This window comes from Uranotaenia lowii, chromosome 3 (genome assembly GCF_029784155.1).
Source record: "Uranotaenia lowii strain MFRU-FL chromosome 3, ASM2978415v1, whole genome shotgun sequence".
NCBI classification, from domain to species: Eukaryota; Metazoa; Arthropoda; class Insecta; order Diptera; family Culicidae; genus Uranotaenia; species Uranotaenia lowii.
The window spans coordinates 133,196,444-133,224,291 of NC_073693.1; the positions used below are offsets into that span (position 1 = coordinate 133,196,444).

At 35.7% G+C, this 27,848-nt stretch overlaps 1 protein-coding gene across 2 annotated transcripts in view; it reads left to right on the top strand.

Moving 5' to 3' along the window:
- Positions 1-627: 627 nt before the first annotated feature.
- The window catches only part of LOC129751318 (uncharacterized), a 377,841-nt gene continuing 350,620 nt past the window's right edge, over positions 628-27,848 (top strand). Inside the window, exon 1 of one of the 2 annotated variants that reach the window (XM_055746750.1) lies at positions 628-1,874. The gene's annotated coding sequence lies outside the window, so the exon portion shown is untranslated. The remainder of the gene's footprint in view (positions 1,875-27,848) is intronic. The other variant, XM_055746751.1, reaches the window with a different exon arrangement.

Here is a 27,848-nt window from a genome sequence, read left to right on the forward strand (position 1 = left end):
ATTTTAGTTTTTGTTGATATGAAACAACAGTTATATATGCTTTGCGTTAACTGTTAACGGTTCCTACAGTGGATGACATTAAAAAAAATTCTGGGCATATTATCTCAATGTTAAAGCTAAAGAGCTGCAGCTTTAGATTCCTACATCCCAAGAGCGACATGAGGCTCGTGAACCGCAGGTTTTCCGACCTATGGTCTGGTCGAATCCCGACCTCTTTTGTCTACATTAAAATATTGTTGAAAAAAACTAAAAAGAAGAAATAACTTCAAATGAATATCAAAAGCTTTTAGATAAAATAGATTCTGTTCATATAGTAAAAGCTGAACCAGTCTTATTTCGAGACAATTATTAAGTGAAAACTATTTAAACCTTATACATCTGCCATCACTGCCGATAATTGTTGTTATCCCCATAGTCACAAGCCGGGCGGCTGAATTTCCCAACCGGCTTCGGCGGCTAACTTTTCCAATGTTTTGAAGTGCTCCCGCTCAAATTTCTCACCATTTCCCGACACGAACACACTGTCGGGAGCACTGAGTAAACCCGAAGAACGAACCGGCCTCCGATCGGCCCCGGCACGAGGAAAACGCATTTTCCATTCATTTTCCCACCAGAACCAACGGCATTCAGTCAGTCAGTCGGTCAGTCAGTCGTTTTCTACGCGCCGTTGCTGGTTGACGTGTTTCTTGATAGGTCTGCTGTACATTGTTCGGATTTTCCGGAGTTTTCCTTCTTCGAATTTTTGTTTTCCCTTTGAAAAAACAAGCCGAGACGAGTTTCCGTTTTCAGTCGGATCGGAGGAATTGTTGAGTGAAAAGTTGAATCGTGCAAATATTTTGGAGATTAATTGGTTAGTGGGTGAATTTTGCTGCGATTTTTCACGGCGTGAAAAGTCTCAAAGGTTGACAGGTGAAAAATAAAGTCCGTTTTCCTGAGCCGGGAGCTGATTGATTTATGTCGTTTGGTGAATTCCATTCTTTTCAAGTGAAACCCAAGTTTAACAAAAACCAAGACCCTGTTCTCACGTGCGTTCAAGTTTTCGGACTTGTGGGTGCCAACATTCGTTGAAAGATTTAGGACCGCCCCTATCGGTTTGACGCGAGGATTTTTCCTCCCGAAGACAGAGAGTGGTTCGAGTGCAAAAAACGAAGAAGCAGAAGAACTGCGCGTTGAGGAGGTGTTTCGTGTTTTTATTCCCGTTTGTGAGATTACACGATTACAAAATTGTGCGTCGTCGGAAAAAGGTGAGAAAAAGAAAAATTAACACCCGAGCAAAAGTAAATCGTCTCGAGCGCGCTAATCCAGTGATCCTCATAAATTATTTCCATTCGAGAAAAAGGGAAAAACTTCCTTCCTCTTGACAGCGAAAGTCAAACAGTTTTCCTACTGTTGAAACATCTTTAATACAAGAAGCAGCCGGAAGACAATTCGCCGACTCCTGCACTCACCTAGAATTCTGCCATCCCAGACGAAACACGAGTAACCGTTTGGGATTTCCCTGAGCCGAGTGGCAAGTTGGCTGGACTTCTGGTTGGCTAATTGAGATTGATAACGCAATTAATATTAGTTGCAGAAAAGTTGTGCCAGAGCGCTAGCTTGAAGTTGACCGAGTTTTCTTACCGAGTTTAATGAAAGTGGTTCCTCCTTCGGGTTATCTAGTGAATGAAAGTGGTTGTTTAATTCGAAAGTGCTGATGGAGTTTTTGTGCTTTTGAAAGAAAACATTTAAAAGTGATTGTGTTTGAAATAGAAGTGAATTGTGAGGTTAATCTTTCCTAAAAAAAAAGGAATAATATCACTTGTGAATAAATAGATATTGCTGAAGCTATTGAAATATAACATTGCTGATTTGTGACACCATAAGGAGAGCAAAAGGTACGTGACAAGCTCCTTTAAAAAAATAATTTAAATTAATTATCAAACATTTAAAACAAATTACTAAGTCAAAGATTTTTTTGTAGGTGAATAAATATCATCTAAAAGTCATTGATAGTATGATATTTGTTGAAAAAAAAACTATTCATTTTTTTTATGAAATTAATATATAAATGCAGAACTTAAACCAATATTTAAAAAAAATGAAATTCTGTAGTTCAACGCAACAGTTTTTGTGACACTTTCTGTAACACTTTTTCATGAGCTATTTTATTTAAAAACTCGTGCCATACCACCAATACCATATTTTGACAATCTGATTAAATGTCCGGCCAAAATTCGGATAAAAGTGGGCATTCTGGTAAGCTTATTTAAAATAAGATTAAAATAGAATTTTATGAAAAGATACATCACTGTAATGTATTTTTTTTTGTTTCGATTATAGTCGTTTTACCATCTTTATGGCATTCGCGACTTTATCAACGTTGCAGTTGGCGGATCTTTATTGAAAAACTATCCGGTACAACTGTGTTCGATGTTTACTCTTGGGCTCGAACTCGCGGACATCGGCTCAGGAGACAACAGACTTGCCAACTGAGCTATATCACAAGCCCACTGTAATGTTTGTTTGTTATTTAATTTATCGACTTGATCGATGAAAATTTGTGTCCTTTTTAGTAGGGAGATTTTAAGATAATGAAAAATGAAATTTCATATAGATAGTTAGAAGGATAGAAAGTTAGAAGAAATGAAAGATGGTGAAAATGAGCGGGAAGCATTTATTTAGGAGCATCACGAACACATCACATTTTTTTTCAGCACGGGCCAACTACTATGCTGTGGTAGATACAGATTGAGTTGAATTTCACAAAATGGTTCTATGGACTTGCTCAAACCTGAATTGAACATCAATTCTTTGTTCTATAATGTAATATTTCTATTGTAGGCGTTTATTTAATTATAGGGGAAAACGACTCTCTCTTCTTTTAGGGCATACTTTTTATCAGTAACTATTCCTGTGAGTTTTTTTCAACTCATGAGTTAAAAGCTTATGTTTAACATGATTATCTCTATGGGAACAAAAGTCATTCTTATATTTAGAATTCGTACAAAACTAGATCTTAGATTATGTGAACATAACTTTGTCGGCTAAGCTGATTTTCAAAACTACCCCCATTCTGACCTGATCAGCAAAGTTGGATCAGTTCCATAACAGAAACTGATATTAGTTTCCTTTTTCAGAAATAATTGTAATTTTTAAATTTCCAAATTACTCAACAAGATCTTTAATTTGAATAATCCACCCAATTTACGATGAAGATTTTGAACTCAGCTTCTAATGATAGATGTTTCGTAGATAAGGATTCGAGTTTCTGGATCAGCATTCAGATCAAGATATTAAAATATGGACCCAAAAACCATAAATTGTTTCAGTTGAGACCATATGATGTTCTCAGAGCCAAAAAGTGCGATTAAGTGCAAAAAGACCCTTTTTGAGCATATAATGCCAAACTACTCTTCATATTTGAAACTATATTTAGTCATGCTTTCAGATTTTGAGAATTTAATCTATATTCTTTTTGGTTCGAAAATTACAAATAACAAATAATTGAAAAAAAATATGTCAAAATCGTCAAACATAACAATATTAAAGGAATGTTTTCTCAAAACGAACTTTTATGCCTTTATACTCAGGGCCGTGAGAAAATTATTCCCATAACTTTTTTGCTTTAACTATGCATACATGAAGAAAAGTAAAACATGGGTTTATTTTATCTTATTATTCAGGTTTTAATTATTTCATATTAAAAGCTATTTACTTTAACTTCCATTTTTCGGAAATAAGTCCTATAATTTACCAATTTTTTTTAAGAAGTTTATAAAATACATAAAGCATTTTAACGGCTGCATTGAAAATATTTTTTGTATATGTTTTGTTAAATAACAAATCATAAGCTTATTAATTTTAATCACCCGCATTACCGTTTTGATCATTGGTGAAAGTGTATCAAATATGACTATTTAATTTTAAAATTGTTGATTTATTTCAAAACGATTTTGAAAATTTCTTCGAAACATTGTTGATTTGGTGCAGAAAAATGTTTGTAAATGATTGAGATAAGAAAAAAATGTTTGAATTTCCAATCTGAACAACCATTTTTTCAAAAAAACACTTTTTCAAAAAAAAAATCGTCTTTTTATTTTTCTGCAAACTTTCACACAAACAAATATCGAATCCAAACTATCATGGATTAGATTCTTCTAACATTTAGAATATTTTTGTGGAAAAATTACTCAAAAATGTCCACACGTTTTAGATATATTTGTATAAACGTATGTGTTGTTTTAAAACAAAACTATGCATAAAAGGGTTAAAATTAAGAGATTAGGGGAGAGTGAGAATGCTTGATCCCTATGGATACTTGATTCCTTAGCTATACCTCGAAACTGGATTGTTCTACAAATATCAAATGTTCAAGAAAAACAAAAAAATTGTTTGAGTGATTGAACTTTGTTTGAAAAATTTCACAAAATGTGACTTCAAGATACTTTTTTGATCATTCTCATCCCCTGAATCTGAGAGAGTGTAAAGTTTTGATTAAGAATCCAAACTATGAAAAAGTTTGTAAATTTCTGAATGATCCATTCTGAAGTTTGTTGTTCATACAAGAAAAAAATTGTTTTCGCGATAATGACGTTGTTTTTCGTCGGATTGTGATGAAAATTTGCACATAGGGATTCTGAGAGATAGGCTATTGTGTCAAGGTATTGAGTTTTGGGTCAGGGGTCGGAGAAAGCGTTCGTCCCTATAAATGGTTGAAAACATTGAATTTGTCTTCTTGTCTTTAGATCAATCTTAGTTGGTTTGAGTGAAAAAATAAGATTTTTAGGAGAGCTTTCGTTTCTTAAAAAAAAACTTATTATATACACAAATCTCAAACAATACCAACATTCTAAACTTTTTTCAAAGTCCAAAGATTTTAACCTTTGATTTAAAAAAATCAAATTAAAAAAATAAGCAGAGATAAAATCATCAGATTTTCAGATCACTTGATGTAAATTTGAACCATATTAAAGATTTTAGTTTGATATTTGCTTGTAAAATTACTTCAGTATCAACAAATTGCGGCTCAAATACGAGATATCTCGTTTTTTCGCTTGCCGCTAGTATGCTCCGTTAAAAAGCATAACTCAAATGCTATGACTTTAATAATGAAACGTCATTCTACAAATTTTACACAACGCTCCCCGTTACTAAAATATGTTAAACTAACAGAATTTTGTATAAGGTACACCGGGGCAAGTGCAAACGGTTTTCACCATAGTTCAACTTTCATATGTCCTAGAAAAATATGTAAATCTTTAAAAATTATCAATTATCGTTCGTTGCATCATTAAAATGGTTCTCAACAAATTCCCGTAGAAAGTGAAAATTAAAAAAATGTTGGTAAAAAGTAACGGCACTTTTGTGAAAAAATTTCTGAGTTTGCACTTGCCCCGTTTATGGGGGCAAGTGCAAACGCAATGCTTTTTCCAAACTTATTCAAAGATGCGTCAGTGTATCGTTACTGAAACGAATTTAATACATGTTCCGGTATGTTTTATCAACTTTTTTTTATGTATTTGCTGTTTTTCTGCTATGTTAATTACTTTTTGGAACTTCAGTTTTGCTGACTATTGTTTGAAGCAAAATACCTTCATTTGCCAAGGCATTACGGAATTTTTAATATCCGCTTCAGATACGACACTTTGAATACCCTTTCTGACCACTCTAATATAATGCTGAACCATTTTTTAGATGATTTTTTTTAATGTCTGATGTTACATGGCTTTAAGGTGCGTTTGCACTTACCCCGGTAGTGTCGTTTGCACTTGCCCCGCAGTGTGGGTTGACAGGAGTGAATATTATTTTCACAATTTTTAGGGTCTACTGAAAATTTATCATAAATTTTCTGCTTTTACCTGAATATCAGTCCCAAACACTCACCTTTCGACGAAAAATCGGATTTGAATGCCCTTTTTTGTGCCAAAAAAAAGCAAAACAAAAACACACTTTTCATGTCTAGTACGTACTTGAATTCGTGTGTAATCAAACAGTGCCGTGTTTTTAGTGAACAATTGAAAGAAAGTTTAGTTTATCTATGTCAAATTGTTGGTTTGGACAACAACGACAACTTCTTGAAGAAGAAATATTTTTTAATTTTTTTGTAACAGAGGAAAGTTGATCGTTTGCACTTGCCCCGAGTTTGCACTTGCCCCGGTGTACCTTATTGATTTCTTAATTATAAAATGCTGAATTTTTGTGTCCTCAATGTGTTAATAATGCTGAACAATACGCCGAAAAAAAAATTGAATTTTGTGCATTTTTTTCAGGAGAAAATGAGGTACATGTTTTTCAACAGCCAATATTCTTCATAGAGAATAAATTCCATAATAAAAATCCTGTGGATGATTTTTTAAATAAAATTAGGAGTTTTCACATAAAACAAAAACTCAATTTCTACTTTTTATTCATGATTTTCAGCCGTAATATGTTTACAAACTTATTTTATTAGAAATTTGAAATTTAAATATTGAACTGACAAGCAATCTTAAGTTCATGATCTCTTGAATACTTTAACAATTAGTTTTTTTGTTGTAATTTCTTAATTTGAAACGCTGAAACCCTGAGACTTTTAGGAGCCAATCTCGGTTGGTATGTTTACAATTGTTTCCGTAGATTTAGATCGTCACTTTTTGAAGATAAATTTAAGCTGTTCTATACATCCGTATTCTTGAAATGTTTGTCAAACTATTTTCCATTTTAGAGCTTACCATAGTACCGAAACTACCTTAATGAAAGTACATAGTGACATCGACATACATAATGACTTTTGATAAGCAAAGGACGTGCCATTCTTCTGCTCATAGACTTTTCAAAAGCCTTTGAAAGGGTGTCCCACAAAAAGCTTGTTCAAAAAATAATATCTCACTTTTCTTTTTCTGGACCTGCTGCTGAAATGATAAAATCATATCTCCTATTACGTCTCCAGGTAGTTTTTACAAATAGATGCTTTTCGGAACTAACGCATATTGAGTCAGGAGTACCTCAAGGCTCAATTTTAGGCCCTATTATATTTTCTACATTCATAAACGACTTACCATCAGTTTTAAAATACTGTAGCGTTCAAATGTTTGCAGAAGATGTACGATGTAGTTTATTTCTGCTCCGATAATTTGGTGCAAATGAATGTTGTTAGTGACAAAATAAATTATGTTTTTTTAAAAAAAATAGGAATGGTCTAATTTAAGTCTATTACCTATAAACCCGTCAAAAACTAAAGCATTATTGTTCAGCAGATCGAATACGAGTACAGAAAGTCCTGCACTATACCTGGCAAATACTGAAATTATTTTTACAAATTATGCTGAAAACCTTGGGCTTGTTTTTGACCATGAATTGTCGTGGAGCCGACAAGTGAAAAGACAATGTGGCAAAATTTATTGTTCATGAAAGAAGTTGAACTTAACTACAAGGCATTTCGACATTGACACTAAGTTAAAACTTTTCAAATGTTTTATATATCCCCTATTCATTCACGGAGATTTCGTTTATTCAAATTACTAAGTTAGGACCATCGATAGGCTTCGAGTAGCGCTCAATTCATGCGTTCGTTACGTTTACAATCTGTCTAGATTTTCAAGTGTTTCCCACTTCCAAAAAACGCTGATCGGTTGTCCATTTGAATTTTTTTATGTTTAATGTTTAATGTTTAATGTTTATTGTTAGGAGTACGTGAGCCTGTCAGTTATAAACTATAGTTCAGGTTAAGGATATGTAACATAAGGATTTCACTAGTTGATGTTCGAATGGAGATGAAATAAAACCTAGATCTAATCTAAATACAAATATCTCTAGAGTACACTATTCAGTGCTTCCTTAAAACTACGTAGGTTACTTGACTCTTTCACGGAAATTGGCAGACTGTTCCAGTAGGGGGCACCGTACAGAAGAATACTCTTCTTACAGCTGGTTGTATGGTGTGGCAGGATAAAACATTTAGTTCTGCTGTTTCTGGCATGTTGAAGATGTTCAGTGAGATAGTCAGGAAGTTGGTTGCAGAATCCTTGTCGCATAAAGCATCCAATGCGAAGATGATAGTTGTCTAAAAGATCTCGACCTAAGATGCTTTTTCTCACCGCGCTGGTACTTTCCCTTCTTTTAAGATTATAGATGAACCTGGAGGCAGATTTAAAGCAGCGCAGCAGTTGGTCTTTGAGTGCTGCCGATAGACCAGGGAAGTAGATGACATCTCCGTACAAGAAAATTGGAATAATTACTGCCTGGACTAGCTTCAGCCGAATCGGAGTTGAAAGTACTGATTGGAATCGACGGAACGTTTTCAATGTAAAGTATACTTTGGAGACAATATCGTTGGTTTGGTTTTTCCATGTAAGATGGCTATCCATTATGAGGCCGAGGTTTTTAACTTTTTCTTGAATTGGCAATGTTTGATTGCAGAAGGTAATTCTATCGCGTGGAGTCAATGTGCCACTCTTTGAAAACACAATCGCTTGTGTTTTGTTTGGGTTGGGTGACAAATGATTGTGATAGCTCCATTCTTCGATTGCGGTAAGATCGTTATTGATCTGTCTGACTAGAGAGTCGATGTTAGATTTAGGACCACTGACGTAGACTTGCAGGTCGTCAGCGTAAAGCTGGTAATTACACTCTAGCGCGGATGGTAGGTCATTTATATAGAGGCTAAATAACAAGGCACTCAAGCAGGAGCCTTGGGGAGTTCCATCTTTTAAGATTCTCACGGAAGATTCTTGATTGAAGCAACGGACTGTTTGGCAGCGTTGGCTCAGAAATGATGATATCATCTCGCAAGCAGGAGATGTGAATCCAAACTCATTTTTTAGTTTTCTGTTTAGGATGTTGTGTTTAACAGAATTGAACGCTAGTGAGAAGTCAACCAAAACCATGACAGTACAGTAGTCGTTATCGAAGTTGGTGACAATGTCGTGGACCACTTTGGTGAGCGCAGTTGTTGTAGAGTATCCCTTGCGGTAGCCGGATTGGTTCATTGCTAGAAGTGGTGGATCGCTTTCATTGAGGTGTAATGTGATTTGGGATAGCAGAATCTTCTCTAACACCTTGGATATAGCTGGAAGCACACTTATTGGCCTAAAATCCTTAGCTGAAGTAGGGCTCGTTACTTTAGGTATTGGTGTGACGATGGCCTTTTTCCAACACGATGGAAAATGGTTCGATGAGATAATGGTATTGAACAGGTGCTTCATGACTGGAAGGATGAATGGGCACAAGAGCTTCAGAAAGGATACTGGAATATTACCGCAGCCTATTTTATAAATATAGATCTTGTGCTAAAATCCATAGAATACTTAATAGAGGATGCCCCCAATATATTAAAAGATTATTTGTTTCGGTAAGGAACTACAGAACCTCCAATTTTGTCATCCAAACTTATAGTTCAGTTTATTACAACAACTCGTTTCTCGTTAGAGGTATCTCAAACTGCAATTATCTTCCTACCCAACTTAAATCCATTAAATCTAAATCAGAATTCAGGAAAGCTTCACTAACAAGGTTTGCATAAATTAGGTAACAATCGGATATTGAATAGTTAGAGATAAATATGAAAGTGCTTAAAAAACTTAGCGTAATTGAAACTGAAATTCAAATCAAAGCAAACCAAAATTGCAACACATTAAAAGATTTTGTCTAACGTTACAAGAATTAATAAATAATAATAATAATAATCTTCCTTTCACAAATCAATAATCTTAACTATAAAAACATAGAAAGAAATGAGGATGCTCATTCCCACTCTAAGCCTAACCTTGATTGAGCTTGAATTGCTTTTTTTTCGATCGGGACCGTAGTATTTGTCTCCCCAAAATGCTTGGTTCCGGTGGCACGGTCATGGCTTTCTCGTGCTCTGTTTCGGATGACGAGTTTTAAGATTTCGATCCTTTCTTGTTACCGTTCTTTACACTCGAACAAACTCTACAATTTATGTTGATTGTAAAATTTATTTTCAAGCTTAATCTTTATCTGAATTGTGAATCTGCATTCTGAATCTAAATTATGAACCTCAATTAAAAATTACGCTTTGAATTTGAATTCGAAGTTCTATACGATTTCTGAAATGTATAAAAAATACGATTTCCGAATCTTATTCCAGATCAGAACTTCATGAGCCAAGTTTTCAAGCCCTTGTTCATGAATCTTTTATTTAATTTCTGTAGTTCAGGTTTAATCGAAATTCACTAAATATTGATTTTTGAACAATTGATTTTCAATTCGAATAATCATAAGAAATTAGAAGTGAAAAGCTGCTTTGAAATCCAGGCTCAAAATTGAGTTCTGCATTTCACATCAAATTAAAATCATGTTTTTCGAGATCATATGCATTTTCAATATCTTGATGTTTGATATAATTTTTTTCATATTATATTCAAATTCGAAGTTCTGAAATTAAACTCCTACAAAAAGTTCCAACATAAAATGCTAAGAAATGGCAATCCTGACAAATGAAAGCTTCACTATAAAGATAAAAAACAAATAATTGAAATAAAGTCTGCTTCATTTAATATTGGAACACAAACAATTGCGTGTAGTTCAGTCATTTATTAACGAATTCATAATTTGTTTTTCATACAAATGTAGCATTTTCTTTACTCTTTCATAAAAAAAAATTAAAAAAATTATTCATTGCTGTTTCGAAGAAATTCTCGTACTTTTCCCGTAATACGGCACATTAGGCGGCGCACACCCTTTTCGTCCACCGTTTTGGCGATTTGATTCCACCAGTTCTTCATTTGAGTCATGTTCCTAACAAGTTTTCCCTTTGCCTTAAGCCTCCGCTTCGTGATTGCCCAGTATTTCTCTATCGGCCGGAACTGGGGGCAGTTTGGGGGGTTGAGGTCCTTCGGTATTACGCTGACCCCGTTCGTTGCGTACCATTCCATAACCGTTTTGCTGTAATGGCAGCTTGCGAGGTCCGGCCAAAACATTACTGGACGGTCGTGGGCACGAATAAACGGCAGAATCCGTTTCTGTAGGCACTCTTTTTTGTAAAGTCTGCTTCATTTAATATTGGAACAAATTCTTTTGCTCATTGTGGCGCTCCTAGTGGACGGATTTGGAAACTTTTTTCACCCACGTGTCGGGAAATTCATTACCTTTCACCATGTATTTATGTCATAACACCAAACGATAGCATTTTGTAAACAACCGCCATGGAAGCCGAACGGAGAGATCAAATTGTGCACAGTTTTCTTGAAAATCCATTGTTGTCGGCATCGAAGCTAGCTAAACAGCTTAAAATGCCCAGAAATACCGTATGGCGTGTTATCAAGCAGTACAAGGAAACATTGACGACGGCTCGGAAGCCGCATTCGAAGCGTCGGAGTGGAACTGTCGACCGGAAACTGCCTGGGAAAGTCATCAAGGCCGTCAAGAGGAATCCCAATCTTTCAGACCGCGATTTGGCCAATAAGTTCCAGGCCGCTCACAGTACGGTGCGACGAATTCGTCTCCGGGAAGGAATAAGGTCATTCCGAGCCAGCAAACAGCCAAATAAGACGCTGAAGCAGAACAATGTGGCCAGAATCTGTGCTCGAAAGCTGTACGACCAAGTGCTGACCAAGTTCGACGGATGTATTCTGATAGACGATGAGACCTACGTGAAGGCGGACTTTGGGCAAATCCCAGGTCAAAAATTTTATTTGGCGACGGCTCGGGGGGATGTACCTGCAAAATTTAAGTTCGTGTTTGCGGATAAATTCGCCCGCAAGTACATGATTTGGCAGGGGATATGCAGTTGTGGACAGAAAACCAAAGTCTTTCTCACTGACAAGACAATGACATCAGAAGTCTACAAAAAAGAGTGCCTACAGAAACGGATTCTGCCGTTTATTCGTGCCCACGACCGTCCAGTAATGTTTTGGCCGGACCTCGCAAGCTGCCATTACAGCAAAACGGTTATGGAATGGTACGCAACGAACGGGGTCAGCGTAATACCGAAGGACCTCAACCCCCCAAACTGCCTCCAGTTCCGGCCGATAGAGAAATACTGGGCAATCACGAAGCGGAGGCTTAAGGCAAAGGGAAAACTTGTTAGGAACATGACTCAAATGAAGAACTGGTGGAATCAAATCGCCAAAACGGTGGACGAAAAGGGTGTGCGCCGCCTAATGTGCCGTATTACGGGAAAAGTACGAGAATTTCTTCGAAACAGCAATGAATAATTTTTTTAATTTTTTTTTATGAAAGAGTAAAGAAAATGCTACATTTGTATGAAAAACAAATTATGAATTCGTTAATAAATGACTGAACTACACGCAATTGTTTGTGTTCCAATATTAAATGAAGCAGACTTTAGTTCAACTGGATAAAGAATTCAAAATACGAAAACAGGAATATAATTTTGGTTACGGGAATTATGGAATCAGAATTGGGTTTAATTTAATTCGTAATCAAATATTCAGGCCTAAATTTCGAGGAACAAGTGTAAAAAAAATTGATAAAGTGTAGCTGAGTTTTTTTTTACTTAGGATGGATTTTTCAGGTTTTGGCATAAGCTGTTAGTCTATATTGTTACTCTGGATTAACCATACTCTATTATCATAATTTGGTTCTGAATTTAAAACTTTGAATATTAGAATATCTCGCTTGCTGTTTTGGATCCTCATGGGGGGAGGGGTTGTAAATTTTCATTTTTTTTTTGCATTTCACTGTTTTTGAAGCATCAGCATTGAGATAAAGATTTAGTTTTTCATGAACTGTAAATGCAAAGAATAACTTAAAACAACAAAAACTAAAATCAAATTATTTATTTCCAAAATCCTGAACAAAAAAGTAGAGCTGAAGCTTAAAGGAAAATCAAAGTTAATCATTTACAAAAAAAAGTAGTTATTAGAAAGCCTCTGTTTTGTTTTCCAATAACGTAGCCTTCATCAAATTTTAAATTTTAAGCACTCGCAACCGTTTTGAAAAATATTTACAAGTTTGACAACATAAAAATATTGGAAAAACCTTCTCAATCATATCCTATTTATATGAATTGAAAACGATCATTTTTATGTATCTAAATATAGATACCTCACTAGCATTCCAAATTGCTCGGGTTTAACCAGCATAATCCGAATATAAAAAAAAAACAAAAAATTGGGAAATGCCCGGCCAGGTCTGGTTTTTCTTGGATTATTCACAATTTTATTGAAATTCCAATTCCTCAACTTGTTTTAGCGAATTAAATCTGCACTTTTTGAAATTGTGAGATTAGATTAGAACGCCGCTGATGAGCCTTGGTAAAAATCATTTTTCGTGTATTGTTTTTAAGTTTTTTTTTTTCAGAAAAAAACAATATTGAAATCTTGCTCAATAAACAATGGATTTTTAAATACAAAATTCCCAAACTCAGAATTGAGAATAACAAATTGAAGTTTGACAGGTTTTCAAACTCGAAGCAGTAGTTTTAGATAATTAACTTGTATGTTTTTTTAAAAAAAAAAAAGTAAAGTCTTTGAACACAATTAAAATATCTAGCCTGCAGCCAATATTTAATAAAGGAACACAAATTCTGAACAAGGCCTTTTTTATCATTTTTGACTAAAGGTTAATCACCGTTGATTTATTTGTATTTATTTTTGTTTTGAAACTTTTAAAGTATCCTTGAGCTAATTTTGCCAGTTGAAAAGTAATGTTTCTTTGTTTTTTGTTGGGAATTTTCAATAAAGTCTACAAAATCACATTATAATAGATTTATATCGGTCAAGCCACAAATATGTGTATAGTAATCTAAGCTTAAACAAGCAGTGATGAATAATAAACAATGTATTGAATTTCATTCTTCATTCAATTGGACACACAACACTGAAGAATCACATGTTACATGAAATAAGATTTTTGAATTTTCAGATGCATAAAATTCTTAGGACACGTTTACTTGATTTCATGAGTTTTGAAAAATCTACCAGTTGTCAGGCTCAGGAGCATAAACTAAAAAAACTGCATGGAGCATGAAAACTAAAATTTTCGACTACATAAATTTCTGTTGAATGCAGTCTCAATCTCTTCGATTGTGGAAAGGATATGCTTAATCAGGGAAACGCCATGAGCTTGATAATTTTAAGAAAATTTATTTCTCTTTACCTTGTTATTTTATAAGCTTTTCTTTGCTGATAAATATTCTGCTTGTGTTAATATGTTCAAATCATGTAAAGTATTCTTTAAAGCTTGATATGGATTTATAATTTTCTTGACACGATATTTTCCAACGCATTCAATTTAAAAAAAATCAATTCAGGTGAGAAGAGTTAAAGTTCCAGAAAAGAATTCTAAGATTTCTAAGAAATATCCAACAGTTATAATAATAAACTCTACTGGATTTAACTTTATTTCGTAAAACTAATGTCCATTGATCGTTCATACATTTTTTTTTATTAAAATCAAAAACAAAAAATCATTAATACGGCTCTTTCAATCTCTGAAATTTTGAAAAATTGAAGTTTTTGACTCTTCCGATTCAAAAGGTTGCCGACCACTACTATAGGAAGTACCAAACTAATTTCAAGGAAAATTAATTTAAGTAAAAACATACTTTTGTACAAATGAGGAGTGTTCTGTTGCATCTGAATAAATGTTTAATTTTGTTCCTTGAGTAGTCGTTATTTGAGGACAGCGTCCAATTCAACTATTTATTCTGGTCTATGTGAAGTTCAGTTTGTTTAGCTGTATAAATTGAAACCGGTTTTCTATTTTTGCGGTCTAAAATGCAAACAGTGCTGTATGTAAATCTGCAGCCAACCACCAGTTACTGAAATAGATATAAATATGATCCTCTCATGCTTGATCAACCACAACAGATTCCACAGTTTTGGCCAATTATAAAAAAAACCTTGGGTTTCGAAAACATTTGCTTGTTTTCCATCTACAAACTACAAATTCTGTTAACAAGTCCGATGAAACACCACCCGGGTGCAACCAGTTGGTGAAACAATTGTTTTTGCCCTTCTGTGAAATGCATCGGCTGCGGGGAATAGTTGAAATAACAACATCACAGCTCGACATGCTGCCATTTTTTGTTGTCGTCATCCCCCCTTACTCTCTCACTGTGTCTCACTGTCTCTGTCTCTCAATCACAGATCAGTTTAAGCTATGGTGGTTGTTTTTGGCTCCGGTTGTTTCGATGCGTTCGTTGCATCGTCATCCGGGGTGTGCTGTTTGTTCTTTGTGTTGCAGATGCTGTTGTCAATGTTGCAATTCTTTGTCTGGTTCCGGAATCAATGTTGTTTGTCCATTTGTCCCCCTTGATCACAGACAAGCTACCGTACCCAAAAAGCTGAGGGGGATTGGCTTCAAGGGGGTGTGTGTAATTTGTCGGAATCTGAATTTGATTTATGACAGGCAGGCCTCTCGTTGGCTCTCAACATATATTCGGGGTAAATATGGAAACAATTGCCTCCCGGTGAGTTCGACGAACTGATGTTCGAGTTCGGACCAAATGTGTTGCAATTCCACTATGAATTATGCCACAGTTCAAGTCCCTGGACGGAAGCGCAGGCATCTCAATTTCATCAATTGAGACAGGATTACGGCAAATTCCTCGACAGCCATCAATTTGTCACCATTAACACACGGGGCGGCAGAAATGCCATATCGTTTTCTTCGCAGCACTCGAGTGAGAGTCTTTGTCAAAGTCCTTCTTCTGTCCCCAAACTCCACCCTCTTTCGCACTTCTCTCGTCAGCCAGCTGTCGTTGATGATGGTCAAACGTTTTCTCAAAGTGGTCACTTACCGCTGGCTGACTGGGTTTGGTCAAAGCCAAGACACAGTTGGTCAAGTTATGCACATAAATCTTCATAAAATTGAGATTTAATACGATTCAGCTTACATTCTTAGATTCATTGTGTCCATAATGTATGACCTACTACACTCATACGTGTAGCTACGTGAGCAAACAAGCTCCAAGGACCATTTTCGATCGCCATTGTTGCCGGGTAACTACCAGATTGAGCGGATGTCCCCTTAACCAAGTTCCACTCCACCGGAAAATGTGCTCCATCATATTGGTGAGATTCAAGTACGTACCGGAGAAAGCGGACAAAGTTCAAGAATAAGGAATATCAGAAGCAATTTTCTTTATTTTTTACTCGATTGCTAGCTGGTCTGATCCGGTGACGACCCAGATCGTTAGAAGTGAAAGATGTGTGAATGCGAATGACACAACCACCACTGACCCGAGGAAATCTTAGATGAAGGGGACAGATGTGTGGTAGCGATATTGAAGGAAAAAATGAAACCCTGGAGGTCATATGGCTTGGATCATGTTTGCTGACTAATGTCATATGTGGGTAGGAGATTAATTGTTTTCAATCCTTGATGCAGGAGTAATTTGACATCTCCAAATGGTTTTACGGAAAGGTTATAATATCGAATGAATTTTTTGAATTATATATTTTAGGAAATGAAGAATTAGTCACCGTAAATTTATTTAATGAAATTATTTTATCGGCTTTATCGGTGAAATACCGATATAGCCTATAAAATAATTTCATTAAATATATTTTTTAACAAGCACACACATATAAGATCTCAGTGAAACTTCATGTTTCTTTGAAGAGATCTAATTCAAACTTTACACTCTGGACTGTTTCAAAAATTATAAGCACACTTTCAAAGTAATAAAAAAATTTTGTTTTATTTATTTATTTATTTATTTATTTATTTGTTTATTTTATTTAGCACATTTTATCATTATTTGTGTCCTACCCAAAATTGTACTCTTATATGATTAAAAAATTTTAATCATAAGCCAGACTTCGCACTTTTCCTCGAACATGACTCATAAGCTTCAACACAGTTGCATTACTCACCATTTTCAATACATTTGGAAAATTCTTTTGAAAATGTCATCAGCTGATTTAACGTTTTTTGTTGCTTTGCTTTGGTCAAAACCTAAAAAGTCGCGATTGTCGTGCCTATTTGGCAGATTCATGTTTTTTTGGCACAAAACAGACGTTTTGGCTTTTGTTCCACCCTAGTGTGTCTTCGGCGTAATGACATTATGTCAAATTGGGCCAAAATATGCCAGGTCCATCATGTTTTTTGATCATCGGCAATTAAATCTTCTGGAGGCATTACTTGATATAGTTCTGTGTGTTCTTGTTTCTGATGTGACTTACGGGCTAGTAGACGTTTTGCCGCACTCGGAAATTGTCTACCACACCATCACCTTCTTGCCAAATTTTTCGATGAAAATGGCCTACTCCGTCAGGGGGATATCCTTGTCCTTGCTCGTAGTACTTTGAAATAGACAAGGTAGGCCATTCAGCCCTCTTCAACTGTGTTGGTGAAAGGCTCCAAAAAATAGTTATGAAAATTGTCACCAAATGTATGGAATTCATCTAAAAATCTAATTTTTCAAAGAATTGGTAAGCAATAAAATTATGAAAAAAATGTGAGCTTATGCTTTTTAATACCGTTAACTATGTTTGGCTCTTTGAATTAGTAAAACGTTTTTTTGGTGGGTTTTTTGGTAACTGGAAAACAAAAGTTTTGTTGATTTTTGTAATGTGACAGTTAGTTCTTGTGAAAATTTCCAAAGTAATCTCACAAAACGACTTATAGTCATCGGAATATTATGTACACTGCTTATTTCATAAAATATTTGCTAAGAATGCAGTGATTTTTTTCGTTTATTTGATCATACATTCGGGAACGACGACGAAATTCTCTTTTTATCTCTTTGTTCTCTTTCTATCATTGTTCCCGATGTATGAACAATACTTGGAAATTTAATACAAACTTACCGTTTCATATGACCTCTGAAATGAGTTTCCACTCACAGTACACCACTTGTGCACGATACTTTCTATCTTCTCCGGAGTAAAACAACGCATTTTGAAATGTACCTAATCACAAACTAAAAGTTTTTTTTATGTAATCGCGTACAGAAATGTGTGAACAAAAGGACGCAGCCAGTAAAATTCTAAAAAAATCGATTAAAAGTGAACGTTAACATTAGGTGTGCACATAATGTGTAACGTCTCGATTTTCTTCGGAAGTCGAAGCTGAAACAAGACGACAAAACTCTCAAAAACCAACAGCCACTGATTTTAATCAGGACTGAATCCCACTTCGTGCTAAATGAAAGTGAAAATTTTATTAGCAAAATTGCGTAACTCAACTTAACAGCACTTAAGCGCCAACAACTAAAACAGTTGATATGCTGAAGTCTCTTAAAACCCGGACTTTCTTCCCAGGGGTGGGCTTCCAAAGAAAACTAACCAAAATGGTGTTGGCGAAATGAGGAAAGTTTGTGTAGGTTCGCGAACTTAGTCGCCGCACAATATCCGTAGGGGAGATGAGGGCATAACGAGCACCCGAGGCATAATGAGAACTACGCTTTTCTACGAAAGTGCGTATTTTCTTAAATAAATTTTCATGAGGATTTGTTTCGTACTTCCTATAGTATTAATTTTTCACAAAAAAAGGAATCTCCTTATCATCTTTACAGAGATATTTAAAAAAAACTAGCTTGGTTCTCAAGTTACGAAAATATTATAATTTTTGAGCACCACGAAATAAGCTCTTATGATCTTCAAATAACCTTGATCTATAATGTACGCACTGCAACATGATGTACACATTGTTTCTCAATTTTTAATATCATAAAATTTTTGATTTTCCACTTTTATCAATTTTAAAACACGTTTTTACTTAAATTTGTTGACTAGGGGCATATAGAGCACCATATTATCGAGGCATAATGAGCATTTTTTGCCGTAGAATCTAGCAGCGAATTAAAATTGATTTATAGCGCCACACCTTGACTAGTTTTCATCCGACAATTTAGCCTATTGGTAAGGTGTCGGAGAGGTAATCAAAAGACTAGAGTTAGATTTCTGTTCGAGGTGATTTTTTTCCATTCACAATTCATGATCGATTTTTTTATTGTTACATTATACGGCTAGTAGCATCATCCTCCGAAAAAAGCATATAATGTATGAGCGTGCTTGAATTGTTTGTATTCTACAAACAGACCTAGATTATTTTGTTATTGCTTTGTTTGATGAATCTACGACTCACCTGACTTCATCGAATTGAATTCGCTGCTAGATTCCCCGGCAAAAACGCACATCTTGCTCTGATTAATGGTGCTCATACTGCCTCAGGGGGGGTTCTCATTATGCCTCCACAGTGGCTGGTTTTCAGCTTTTGGCAAAATTTTTTAAAATGCATTTTTTAACGTTTTCATTTAGTTTTTCACGTTTGAGCCCGTTAGGGAATAGGCTTTTCAAGTGTCTGAACACGAAACAATAATGTAACCTCCATATTATAGCTATTTTCTATGGTTAAATAACCGTTTTCCTTAAGGTGGCCATTATGCCCCCATCTCCCCTAGTTCTCCGCAGCATAAAATGACCAAACACAATGCTTAAAAAGAGGTTCACAAAGGTAACTGAAATGCAAACTTACCGATAAAATCGTCCTTGCACCTGCACACAAGCTACCGCCAGAGAACTTCCCGGGATGGGTTTGGATGCCAAAACGTATAGCTAGGCCGTTAACTCCCGAGATCGTCGTAGGCTCAAATCACAACTTGCGCGGCACGTACTATTAGGGCAGATTTATTGGGGAAAATACTTGAAAGCAGTAGGGTAATAACCGCCTTACTCAGATTTACTCAAAACGCTGCTTATTTTACAAACCGACCGAACAACTCCAGGATCAAAATGCTAAGACCTTCAGGTTTTCTTTTTGGTCTCCAAGAAGACTCCATTTTCAATTCTCCCATAGAAAAGCCACCATTGGTAGCTCGTGATGACTGTCAGAATAACGATAAGTTATTCCGTAGTCCTTATGGGTGGAATTTCCATTTTACCGAAATTTCACATTTCAGCACACAAAGATCCACTCCCAATAAGACTGACATGATATATGTTCAAATTATGCATTGGAGATACTACGGATATTCCAACTTTGCCTACTACGGGCCGTTACAAATGTCTAGAACAGTCATAAGGTTCCACATTTATTCATGATCATATCATTTTTGTTGGATAAAATTCAAACTCAACTCCAGAACGTCAAATTGATAAAATTAAATTCTTTCAGTGCAGTTTTGTAGTTTACTAAAAGTTGCCAAATAAAATGTTTTGATCCGTAGAAATTGCTATAAGGATGATGGTACACGTTTTTTGCGTCATCACGTCACGAAAATGAAACGTATTCATTAGTTTTCTCATAATTTACACACACGATCAAACTTTGAAAGCGCCCAGGGATGAAAAGGTAGAGTGTTGATGTCCTCAACAACATTGTTTGGTTTGACAAGGCGTTTATTTTGATACAAAAAATAAAGTCGAGGGTCCACCAATAGTGAGATTAAAATGGTAACTTTTTCCATAAGCATTTTATGACTTCAGTTTCTACTACAATTTTGTTTATCTCAACAAGATACACATCTTTGCTCAACAAGGCCTACAATTTCATTCTGAGAAGATAAGATAAAATAAAAAAATGACTTAAAAAAATAGTTTTTTTTACCTTGTACGTTGTATTATCAGAGCGAATAAAAAAAAAACTGCAAGGTGAAGGCAATAAATGTATGACGTCAGCAAATAATTTTTTTTTTAAATAAATAATATGAAGAGTTTCGAAGCTCAGTATTTGAAGCAATTACAAAATTTATTACCATTTGCTCATGTAAACTCAGGCATATAAAGGAAATTTGTAACAAATCAAAAAAGTTGTACCTACATTTCAGTAACTAGATCAAACGTATAGTAGATAAATGGTCAGAAAATTCCAAGTCAGCACTCTAAGTAACTCAACAAAAGCGTTTCAAGTCCAGGGAATTGCAAGTTATAGCTGCTTGAGTTTGGTGGACCCATTCTTTTCAATCTTGAGCCTTTAAGTCATAAATTAACTATTTTGCTGAATAAACATTCCCACGGAGTAGAAATTTTTTTAAAATTTTAAAGCACATCTACTAAGAAAAGTTTTTAGTTTCTATAGAATTTCGAGCATTAGCGGAAAAGTTTTTAGTTTCTATAGAATATCGAGCATTTGCGGATATTTTGTAACGGTTTTTTTCAGCTTGGGAGGGAGGGGGGGTGGTGACCCCGTTGACCCCCCTCCCCCTCCCCCATAAGACCGCACCTGGAACAAATCTCCTTATATCGAGAATCTGATAAAATCCATTAAAACACAATATAAATGCAGAAAATGAGACAAATTACTAGCGATTTTGTATTAAAACTGTGTATTTAGAGAAAAATTGGATTAAGGGGGGGGTAGGGTCTAACACTTTCAAAAAATCGATTTTTTTATTTTTTTATTTTCTTATTGTAAAACATTTCAAGAATGTTGTGTCAAATTTTCAAGTCAATTGGAGCAAAACTGTAGAAGTTATAGGCCTTTATCTCCTCCTATCTAATACTGCAAGAAAGCAAGAGCAGAAACTTCAAACGCGTTTTTCTCGAAAGCACATTTTTAAAGTCCGTGGACATCGTCATTTGAAAACTACTTATCCGATTCTTTTCAAATTTGGAACATGTTTTCTACATATAAAATACCAGACCCCAACGTTTTTGTTTTTTGTTTTTTTTACTTTGGGGAGATTTTACAGGTGAAAAATGGCGGATTTTTTCGTGAAAAATCGTAGTTTTTACTTCAAACAGCCACAAAAATTTCATAAAAATTTTTTTAAGTTAAATAAAAACGTTGGGGTCCAGAAAAACATCTATTAAAAATATTTTGCTCTGATTTTTTGACTTCAGATGATTCTGTGCTGAGAACCAGTGTCCACCGCAAATCCTGTTTTTTAAAAGGCACCCTCGAAAGTGCTCCGTCACCGGCTCATTTTTCAATATTTTTCTACGAAAAAATTACTAAATGTTCTTTTAACAATGCTTTTTATAATGCAAAAAATTTGAATACATTTGTTTGAACGATAGCTCTAGAAAAAAATCGTGAAAATGGTGTTTTTTTTATAGCCGTTAGACCCTACCCCCCCCTTAACGCAACGGTAGTTAGACCCGAAATTTGACAACCGTCATTTGACAGTTCTGGTGATAAAGGGTGATACGGCCAAAATTTGGTCAATATTAACTTGACGCATTTCTTTCAATTTTGCATTAAAAAACCTGAACACCCCTCATTGTGTGTGTGTGTGTGTGTGTGTGTGTGTGTGTGTGTGTGTGTGTGTGTGTGTGTGTGTGTGTGTGTGTGTGTGTGTGTGTGTGTGTGTGTGTGTGTGTGTGTGTGTGTGTGTGTGTGTGTGTGTGTGTGTGTGTGTGTGTGTGTGTGTGTGTGTGTGTGTGTGTGTGTGTGTGTGTGTGTGTGTGTGTGTATGTGTGTGTGTGTGTGTGTGTGTGTGTGTGTGTGTGTGTGTGTGTGTGTGTGTGTGTGTGTGTGTGTGTGTGAGTGTGTGTGTGTGTGTGTGTGTGTGTGTGTGTGTGTGTGTGTGTGTGTGTGTGTGTGTGTGTGTGAGTGTGTGTGTGTGTGTGTGTCAGAGTTCCGCCCAATTGAGAAATACTGGGCTATTGTCAAGCGGAACCTAAAGAAGACAAAAAAAAACTGCTAAGGACGAGCAGCTCTTCAGGAACCATAAGCACTAAAACATAGCCCTTAATTAACACTATATTCCCATATATAACTCTGTATTAATGCTTGTTTTGCACTATATGCGTATATAATGCAGATTTAATGCTAAAAAGGCGAAATAGCGAGCTGATTAAATGCTTTCGCAACATAGCCCATAGAGCACCATCAAAACGTCATTTTTCGCAAGCCGTATAAAAGCATTAACAATGCATACTTAGAACACCTTTTGTTAAACTAATTATTATTTTTTGAATAATTAAAATGAACAAAAATTTAAAAAATAACTATTATCTACAACATCAATCAACCTGCTGAATGAAGGATTATGCCTGCTTAATGAATTTTTCTATGAAATAAGAAGTGATTACAATTGAATTATGGATTACATTTGATGAGTCTCGAATCAAGGATCCCGCAGCAGCCTTTATCTTTCCTTGCGCCTTTACCATTTCGAACACTCTTGATGCTGATAAGATGGGTGAAAAAAACCCGTACTTTAAGTACTGTTCGGGTCACACCACTCTTAATGCTTGTTAACTTTATATAGTAGCTCTTTATGTGCATAAAGTGCTATCATTAGTGCTAATTTTCTATATTGTTTCTATGCATTAATAATGCTTTTATAAAACTGAAAAGCATAATGAATGTTGATATAATGCCAACTTGCATTAGAAATGTTGATTTCGTACTAACTTGCATTAGAAATGTTGATTTAATGCTGATTAAGGGTTTTGGCTTAATGCTTATGGTTACTTGGGCAAGGTGGCTGTACAACATCTGAGGGCAGGGGTTAAGCGTAAGGCCCGGCAATTCGGATTTGAAAAAGCGGAAGCCTAATTGAATATTTTTCCTGAATTTTATACTTATTAAACTTGAAAAAGAAATTTAATTTGATTTTTTAAATAAACGATTTCTCCGATTTACACGCGTTTCCCCTGACCAAATTTTGACCATATCACTCTTTAGGTTGCATATTTTCGTCAGTGTAGCCAATCATAAATAAAGCAAATCATCATATGAAATGTATATCGTTTATTAAGATGCACACAATTATTACTTGAATGCATGAATCGACTTTTTCGCGAGTTTTGTAAATTATTAGATATCGATCAGATTTGGTTACTTAAACATCTATGACTTATTTGAAACATTCTTAGTACCGTTCATTATGTTTAAATATTGAACTTCTCTATAAAAGTTTTGTGCCAAAATATTGTGGAATCTGACAAATTCTTTCTCCTTGAAAGGTTACACACTTATCCAGTTGTCACTTATCCTGGTTCGACTTTTTTTATATATATGAAGTTGTTAAGCCATAGCAATTTCAAATTATGTTCTATGTTAAGCTTAAGTCAATTGACACGGAAGCTATCAAGAAGTCAATTGCTACCGCAAATTGCACAACTTTCTCATGATTAAAAGAACAACTTTCCTGAACGAGTCCAAAACACTTCGCTTGAAATAGGCAGGTTATAAAATATCACCGCACTTAAAATTGTTCCACCTCCAGCGAAATGAAGTTCAAGCATCATTGGTCATAAAATTCAGCACAGTCTCTCTGCCTTGCAGCAACAAACCGAGAGCGGAAAACCACCCTAACACCCACGCACCTTTTCACCTACCAGGTCGTTTGGGAGTGGGTCATGGTCCCTTTCCTGCCTTTTCGTCAACGAACGGTGGAGCATTTTGTGAAAAGTGAGAAGCGAAGCAACAACAAGATTAACGAAAGGTGTGTACGGTGTCGTGAATATAAATATTTTCCTTTCGCAAAATAACCGTGTAAAAACGGAAATGGTTTGTTGACAAATTTTTGCGGCTGTTTTTGCTCTGCCCTTGCCGACATCGTCAGAGTAAAGGGAGTTTCCGGTCCGCGTTGATCCGATGAGATGGATTATTCCGCTGAATATGTAAATAAGTTATGGTGAAGGTAATAATATTTGCTCTTTTTTTCTGCTCGTTTTTTGATCGTTGTCACTCTGCCATGTCAAATTGAAATGTAATACGGCTGGTCCATCCTGGCTCAGTGTCAAACGTCAATTTCCACCAATTTTCGTAGCCTTGATGTGCTTTGAGATAGTTGTCATATTATGGGGGGTCGGTAAAGTTATTGGCAGTTACAATTGAGAGTTTTTTTTTTATTTTCAAATAAGTGAACTCAATTTTTTACATAACTTCAGGCGCATATCATACTTCGTCATTTGTTAAATTTAAAAGACCGCTAGAAATGGTTCCCATCCAGATGAAGTGACACTATAGACAAATCAGGACGCTATTCATGCATTCCCAAACCTTTCCCTCCTATTCGTGTGCACACTCATGATCCCTTCATGAGCTAAAACAAACAAATTCATTCCCTCCCAAATCGGCTTCAAAAACCGTAAAATTTCAACAACCGACAGGACTCAAAAACCGAAGGAACCGAACCAGGAACACAGTCAAGCGACCGGTTGGTGTTTGAGTTTCGGTCATTTTTCCTCGCATATCGGAGGGGGAAATCACTCTCAATCTGTTCTGCACACATCAGATGAGAAATCCACACTCATTCGGGAGGAAGTCGAAGCCAGTAGAAGTGCAAACATCAACCCACACCCACCTTCCTCAAAGTTAGAATCAGTCTCAAATGCAAACACAAACAAACTTGTCTAGTCACTGCTTTTCGAAAGGCTGTATCAACTGATCCTGCGATAGGCAACCAATCGAACGTCCTATCCTAACTCATGAACCTGGCTAGCTAGCAAAGTGTTGATTGAGGTTGTGCCTGCCACCAAAAAGTGACATCGCTAACTGAATCACCGAAAAGTCAATCCGAATTGGGGACAAATTTAATTGAAAAATCAACAGTTTGTGTGTGCCTGCCAACACTAGCACTTGTCGCAGTCCTTTCCTGTCAATCAAATCGAGTCTCAAGTTGTTCTACCTGTTGGATTTATTCAGCTCTGTCCATGCTTTAGGGTTTAGCTTTCGTTATGATCCTTCATCTAGCTACTGGACGTAGGTGATATACCAGCAATTGCAATTTTTGGACTGTCTGGATAATATTCAGTTTTATAATTATCAGTTTAAACTATTTTAAAATGCGTAGGCATTGACATGTTATAAACAAGCTGAAATAAGAGAATGGGGAAACTTGATCCCATATTCTTATTTTCATCATGTCTTTCTGGAAAAAAATGTTCAGTTCATCGTCTTGTACATTTTCTGTAAGCGTGTAGCTTGAAGTTTATATGCTGCAAAAATTAGATTGATACATGAACCCGTAGATAAACTAGAAGCGTTTTCAAAAATACACAATAAATAAGGGAATTGATTTCTTAGCCATTTACTTGCTCATGACCATCGCACAAATTGGAAAAATAATCAATTCTATTCATTCGATTCAAAATAACTCAGAATCAAAGTGTTAAAGAAATGTTGGTTTCAGTTAGTTATAAATAAATAATTTAATAAAATTATTCTTTTTCTGAACTAGAAATTTTTAGTGAATATTTTTGTAATTAAATTTATCGGCCTAATCGATGAAAAGTAATGTCCTTCTTGGCCTACCAATGTGTGATGGCAGATGCAACTCTATCTGTATACATCAATTCATAGTATTTGGCCCGTTCTGAATAAAAATTTTAAATGTGATGATAATGCTTCTAAATAAATTCGAACCCGCTAATTTTCACCATCTTTCATTTTTTCTTACTTTTTATCCATCTATAAAATATCATAATCTTATGATGTCCCTTCTAAAAAGGACATCTCTTTCCACCGATAAAGCCAATAAATCAAAACAAACATACACCACGTTGATTAATCCTTTCATAAAAAATCAACATTTTCGAAACGCCAGAAAACGAATGCGAATATAACTTTGGTATGAAACCAAAACTCTAAACTTTGGACGTGGGAATATGTGCACAGAAAAAGAATACTTTTTTTGACATACCTAATTGTAAAAAAAAGTTTATTATTAATGATATTAAATTAATTTTGTTTCTTTATTTTCAATTGAAGATTTGATTGAAAATTCCTCTGTATCTTTTTGAATTTGAAATAAAATTCAATCACGATTGGAAATCTTAATATTCGATAAGGAAAAAATCCTTTGTTGAGCGAATTTATTCGGAATATAATTTAATTTTAATTCGAAAGTGCCAAGGAGGGTTAGTATATTCCCACTAAAAGATCGATTCAATTTATTATCACTCCGATTCCTCATCAGGTGTGAGGTCTTGAACCCATTGGTGATTGTAAATTTCGAAAGACTACTTGAGCAAAATTTTCAAACCAGATTTATGTCTATATACCATGTCTTCATGTCCATGCAGGTAAATCCTTCTTCGTATTCTCCAACTCGTGTTTTCATCCCAGACTACGACAACTCTTCTGTCCAGTTTGATTTGTCTATGCAGCAAGAAATTCGTGGGATCCCGGACTCTCACCGCCCACTTTTGATTCCCAGAATTTTCGATGCTAAATATAGATACGTCGATGCTGGTAAAATGTACTTTACCGATGGATCACTTATAGAGGAATCAACAGGATTTGGAGTGTTCAACGAAATCTTCAGCGCATCTTATAAGCTCCAGTCACCATGCTCTGTGTATATAGCAGAGTTAGCAGCAATTTTTTGGGCTTTGGACAGCATCGCTTCACAACCTGTAGGACATTACTACATCGTAACGGATAGTCTCAGCTCTGTTGAAGCAATCCGCTCAATAAGACCGGGAAAGCACTCGCCGTACTTCTTTGAGAAGATACGGGATATTTTGAGTGCTTTAACAAGACGTCGCTTTTCAATCACCTTTGTTTGGGTTCCCTCTCATTGCTCGATAGTAGGTAATGAGAAAGCAGACTCTCTGGCAAAGGTGGGAGCGGCGGAAGGCGACACGTATCAGCGTGAGATCGTCTTCAACGAGTTTTACTTTTTGGTTAGGACGAATTCTCTTGTCAACTGGCAGCGCAAATGGGACGAGGATGAGAAGGGTCGGTGGCTTCACTCGATTATCCCAAAGGTAAGCCTTAAACCCTGGTTCAATAGATTGGACCTGAGTCGAGATTTTATTCGAACATTTTCCCGTCTCATGTCCAATCATGGTTCCTTAGACGCGTTACTCTTTCGTGTAAATCTCGCTGGCAGCAATTTGTGTCGTTGTGGCCAGGGTTACCATGACATCGAACATCTTGTTTGGTCTTGTGAGGACCATCTTATCGCCAGAGCGAACTTAATAGACTCCCTTCGGGCCCGAGGGAAACCTCCTAACGTGCCAGTGAGAGATGTGTTGGCTGCGATAGACCTAGACTACATGTTTGAATTATATCTTTACCTCAAATCTATTGATCTTCGTGTATAAATTTCTCTT